General features: G+C 38.7%; 1 non-coding gene across 1 annotated transcript; it reads right to left on the minus strand.

Annotated features, from left to right (window-relative positions):
- Window positions 1-5403: 5403 nt before the first annotated feature.
- Window positions 5404-5532, minus strand: LOC111825389. The gene has a single exon (XR_002828550.1). It is a non-coding gene; the product is annotated as a small nucleolar RNA SNORA25 (small nucleolar RNA).
- Window positions 5533-5900: the final 368 nt, after the last annotated feature.

A 5900-nucleotide genomic window follows, 5' to 3' on the forward strand; every position in this document is an offset into this window, starting at 1 on the left:
AGGCATTATCTCCTGAGGGGCCCAGACTGTGAGAGGGCACAAGTGGGGCTGAGGGACACGCCCCCCCCCCCGCCAGGGCACAAATTTTTGTGCCCGGGCCTCTAGTTTCAATATATAAAAGTAAAAACCTAATGCAAAAAGTCAATGCATATATCTTTAGTACTTGTGCTTGCAAATAGTATCTGTTTACCATTTTCAGTTATAGTAGCCTTAAATAATTTAAATTCAGGTGGTGTTTTCTATAGATATAATCTTATAAGCCTAGAATGTGCCTATGAATTAGATAAATGATAAAAGAGAATATATAGTAGTATTTGCATTACATATCTAGTTATAAATTATCAGTTGAATAACCTCTATATTATTCTTCTGCCTTATTTGATTATTGATCAATATTCAACAGTTAAAGTCAAAATTTTAAAAAAAGCCTACATGTCATATTTGCATATGTGCTATCTAGGGAAAAAAGATAACCCTGAACTTTATACTTTTAAATGAGAGAAAGAAGATTGGTGTGTAAGTATTTTAATTGCAGCTTGTTTTTCTTTATTCTCCAAATTTGTTTTTACTATGATTATTATATACAGTCCATGTTTTTATTTACTGATATGTTCATGATATTTTTGCTCACCATTTCTTTTTCTATTTCAGTTCTTCTTTTGGAATTTAATAATTGTATTTTTTTCTAAAATCTATATGTAGTAATTTTTTAAAGTAACAATCCATTGTTAAACTTTACTTTAGCTTTTGTTTGTCTGAAAAATCTTAGTTTTGTTACCATTTATTACCTGTGAAGGTAGTTATAGAATTTGTGCTTAATAATAATTTTCTGTCAACATTTTGAAAGTAGCATTTTAAAAATCATTTTGAAGATATTATCAAGTATCTTCCTGTATTTTATTGCTATCAGTATAATTATGGCTTTCCTATAGGTCAACTGTCTTTACTCTGCCTGCTTTAATGCTATTCTCTGTCTTTGGTGTTCTGTGTTTTGATTGTGATGTAGCTAGGCATAGATTTTTTGTTATTTACTTTGTTTTAGATTTGTAGCTTATATCAGAAGTTTCACATGTTTCAACAAATATTGAAGATTTCTCAGGGATCATCTCTTCAAATATTCTGTGTGATAGAATTCAGGATCTAACTGGTGGAAGTCTTTTGCAATCTGTCCATCACTGTCTCTGATGTTTTCTGTATCTTTCTGTGCCGCATTCTAGGCAATTTCTTCAGCTACGTGTAAACCAGATAATCAAAGCGTGGTCTGTGGACAAGAGCTGGTTTAATAATTTGTTTGTTCATGAGATAAATACAGAAAACAGGAGTAAACAGAAAGTTTTGTACCCATTTGACATTGTGTGACCTTATTGTTGTTATCTATATATATAAAAAGCCAGTGACCAGAAGGCTGTAACAACCGGAAAAACCGGTCTCTATGATGCCCACTGAGGCCAGTGAACCAGCCCGATCAGGGGGCGGGGCCAGCGGCTAATCCCCCCACGGCCCCCCCCCCCCCCCCGGCAGGCCTGGCCCATCCCGATTGGCCTGAAGCCCCTTCCCCCAGCCAGGTCTGCCCCGATCAGCCCCCAACCCCATTTGGGGTGGGGCCTGCCAGCCAATCACCCTCGGCCCTACCCCCAGCTGGCCCAGCCCTGATGGGCCAGCCGGCCAACCTCCCACTGTCTCCTCCTCCCGACAGGACCACCCTGATCCGTCCCAACTGGGGCTGGGCCGGCTGAACCCCACCCATGCACGAATTCGTGCACTGGGCCTCTAGTTTTAAATAAAAGTGTCAGCCTGAACTAGTTCGCTTTACCACATTTTGAAGTGCATAGCTGCTTATACATTTAAACTTTTCCTGGACTATCATTGCAATTATCTTCTTCGGGGAAAAGATTTAGGAATTGGATCTTCTTTGTGTTTATATCTGCTATATTCTCTGTTTTTAACTCTCTCTTGTCATTTATTTTGCTTATTTTTTCTCATTTCTCTTATCCTGCTTTTAATAATGTCTGCTGGACCTTATATTGGTTTCATTGTGATATTCATCTCAAAAATGGTTTTTAATTTTTCCTCCCACATTATTTCTGACTTTGGCATGTTTTCCCCCCATCTTGTTGTTGTCTTATTCACTTATTTCCATAGCTGTTAGGCATCTTTTGAGCTATTTTTAAGGAGGCAATTATTTTGATGCTTCTAATTCAGTTGCTGTCTTTTACTTTCATTTTCTTTATGGCAGTATTCCTTATCATAATTTTTCTTCTACTATTTACTACTTATTCTTTACCTCCAACATTTAAAAAAATTGTGACTAGCTTCTACAACTCCAGTGCTCGTTCTTTTCACTCACTACTCATCTTTGAATGAGGTGAATTTTTTTCTATACTACCCATTTGAAGAAGGTTCAAGTTGGGAAAGAACCAAAGTTATGTTTTGGCTGGGTACCAGAAATATTCCTTGTTTACAAAGAGGTCAGTTCTTTTTTTATTTTTAAAGAATAGTTTATTATTATTTTGAGAGAGAGAGAAGGGGAGGTAGAAGAAAGAAACATCGATGTGAGAATGTAACATTGCCTCCTACATGCCCCTACTGGGGATTGAGCCCACAACCCGTATGATCCTTGATTGGGAATCAAACCAACAACCTCTGGTGCATAGGATGACACCCAACCACTGAGCACACTGGCCAGGGTTAGAAGTCAGTTCTTTTGGCCGTCTCCCTGGACATCAAGAATCAGGAGCTGTGGAGCCTGGCAGACATCATACAGATCAGATTCCTGTGATTACACTCTCTATCAGCAGTTTTCAACCTGTGGGTCGCCACCCATTTGGCGGTCGAACGACTCTTTCACAGGAGTTGCCTAAGACCATCCTGCATATCAGATATTTACATTACGATTCATAACAGTAGCAACGTTACAGTTATGAAGTAGCAACGAAAATAATTTTATGGTTGGGTCACAACATGAGGAACTGTATTTAAAGGGCCAGAAGGTTGAGAACCACTGAGTTTTGCCTTTTGGGTGTGCCACCTATTTGAAGACTTCATTCCTGCCTTCTGTCTCTGAGATTGCAGCCTTTGATGTCCTCACAGCATCTTTTTGCTTGCTTGTTTGACCGTGGGACTTTTGGAAGCTCTTTCATATATTTTGTTGTTTGAGGTTGACTTACTAGTTAGATTAAAGATTGTTTCCATTTGTGTTTCTTGTTATACTTATTTTGCGATGATTTTTAAAAGGAAATTGACACTATTTTACAATTAGAATCTGATAGTTTATTCTTTTCTAAATGTGATTTTTATGGTACCTCAGAAAAGTAACTGGAAAAAGATTCATTTTGTAAAAATTTAAAATACACCACATTTATTAACACTTTAGTTAATACAACACACCTATTGCTTTTTAAATTTTTTTATAACCACCTCTAGGTAGAAGTGATATCTCTATTACCTTTTCAGGGATGCTTCACTCCATAGCTATCTAGAAAAGTGTGCCATTTACATTACCACAAGAATTGCATTTGCCAGAGAGTTCATAACTAGGAAGCAAACAATTTGGTTTGAATATCTCACCACTAAGATTGTTAGTTCAGTGTATTGAGTAACAAAGTTCTGTCAGTTTCCCTTAAATACTTTTATATTTTTTTCTACAAGTATCTTAATCCTACTTGTGCTTCAGGCATTATGCTAACAAAGGCCTATAAAAAGTACAAAGGAATGAAAACTGGCTATCAGATAGTTGGCAACTGGTATAATTATGGCGAGACCAGTGAGACTTTTCAGGTTAGAAAATGTGAGTTGTATAAAGATTCTCTAGGAGGGATGACACTTTCTTGTGTTAATATTCTGGCACCAGAGTGGAATGACCAGGTATTTGACCCTTATACGAGTATGAATACTGGGTCTCACCAAAAGGCTAGATTCAGATTCCCAGACAGTTATTGGGAATTTGTTACGTATTTAGAGATTTCACATCAATAACCTTATTTAATTGACATAGTGACTCTCAAGGTAAATTCTGTTACTCTACACTTTTTAAATACTGCACATGAAAGTCAGAGAAGTCATATGATCTCCACAAAGTCACACAGGCCAATTCTTGGCAGGACTGGGCCTGAACCTACATCCTGAGTCTGGGCGCCTGGTTTCCTGCTACATGATTCATACACCAAAGGTACTCTCTTGACTTAGTTCAGTTTCCATTAAACTTTAACTTTCTGACTCTCAGCTTTTGTCTGATCCCCAGTGATGGCAGAAACCTCAACACCACACTGAAGTTAAGTGACTGAATCTGTCCCCAAGAAGCTAGAGGGAGCTGGGAAGTGACACTTTTTTTTTCTGTTCAATCTTGATGTGCCTGAGGCTGCTTAGATTATTGTTCTTTTCTTAGGCCCCTTCGTATCTTGAAAACTGTGTGCATGAACAAAAAATCCTTTGAGGCATTGAGGGGATTTTAAAGAAATAAGTGTGAAGCTGTCACAGTTTGAACAGGTAACACCCAGCACCAAAAGAATGACAATTCAAGAGAGGCAGATGGAATGAGTGCATGATCCTCAGCAGCAAAACCCAGGGAAGAAGACCTTGTTGAAGGAAAAACCACAGTGATAGAGCGTTTGCTCTTTTCCCCTCTAGTTTTCGAATCTCGGGGGTGACTTTTAATTTTAATTGTGCGCACAAGGAAGATAGTCTTTTATTACTTCCTCTCTGCCTATGTGACTTGTGATGTAAAAGGTTGGAAGTTGGAAGAACAGTGTAGGGATGCTAAATGTACAGTGACAGAGCTCTGCTTTCCTCCAAGTTTCTCCAGAGGGGTCATGGCCTCACCATGTTTATCTTCCATGAGTCATCAGTGTTTGAAGAGTATGTTTGTGAGTATGTGTGGCAGTTGTGGGTACAGAGAAGAAAAGCACATTGCTTTGGTGATTGTATGGTAGTACATTCCCTTTATCCCAGTGCAGAGGAAACCAAATTCTTCTCCCACTTCACTTTGAGTAAGACCTCTAAGAGATTGGAGGTCTCTCATAAACTTTTTTTTTTTTTGAGATCTGAGAGTTACCAATAAGGAAACATGTTTATAAACATAAGGCCACGACCTTCACATGACTTCTCTAGGGCAAGTTATGGGAGAAGATAGAAGGGACTTCAGAAGATGACCTGGTTACAACAAAGTTTTCTAGGCACCATGAATGGCATTTATCAGGTTCAGTTGTTGTATTTAACCAGACGCACTACATGTTTTGTTCTTTTCTTTCCCTATTTCACTGGATTTTTAAAGCCACTAAACTGCTTTTAGGATATTCCTTCTATGGGATGAGGATCACCTACAATTTTTTAAAAATTAAACTTTGAGTTATTTATTTTCCACATCACCAATCATGGGTGATTATGCATGAGCCGTCTTGATTATGAAGGGCTGTCTCTTCAGGAACACACAGCGCTATTGAGTGACTATGGCATCCTGTGGAGAACTTTGGTCTTCAGCCACAGAGTTAAGAGCTCCTGGTGTCACAGTCCTGCAAGCCCTCTTTGAAATGACCTTCAGTCTGTTTGTATAAGGCTATTGGTAAAAACTTTAATTCTTGTGCCAGATGCTAATAAGACACAGGTGACAAAGTGTCCATTTCCTGGCAACTTCAGACTGTTGGGATCACTCTTTCCTGAAATATTTGGGTAGAACAGCCCAAGCCCCTATTCCACACATTGTAGGCAATCCAGTTTCTCCCCCAATATCCCTCAAGCGCTTCAGGGAGTGTGTTTCTTCTGACCACATTTTGCTCTGGTCTCCTCCATCCAGGGAATCCTTGATCTTCACATGTTTCTTGTTTTCTGTGATTGCTGTTCTCTTTCTGCACTATCTTGGTCATGTTGAGCACTGTGTCTATACCTTCATTTCTTTAAATACCACC

The sequence above is a fragment of the Myotis lucifugus genome, unplaced genomic scaffold, assembly GCF_000147115.1.
Source record: "Myotis lucifugus unplaced genomic scaffold, Myoluc2.0 scaffold_23, whole genome shotgun sequence".
NCBI classification, from domain to species: Eukaryota; Metazoa; Chordata; class Mammalia; order Chiroptera; family Vespertilionidae; genus Myotis; species Myotis lucifugus.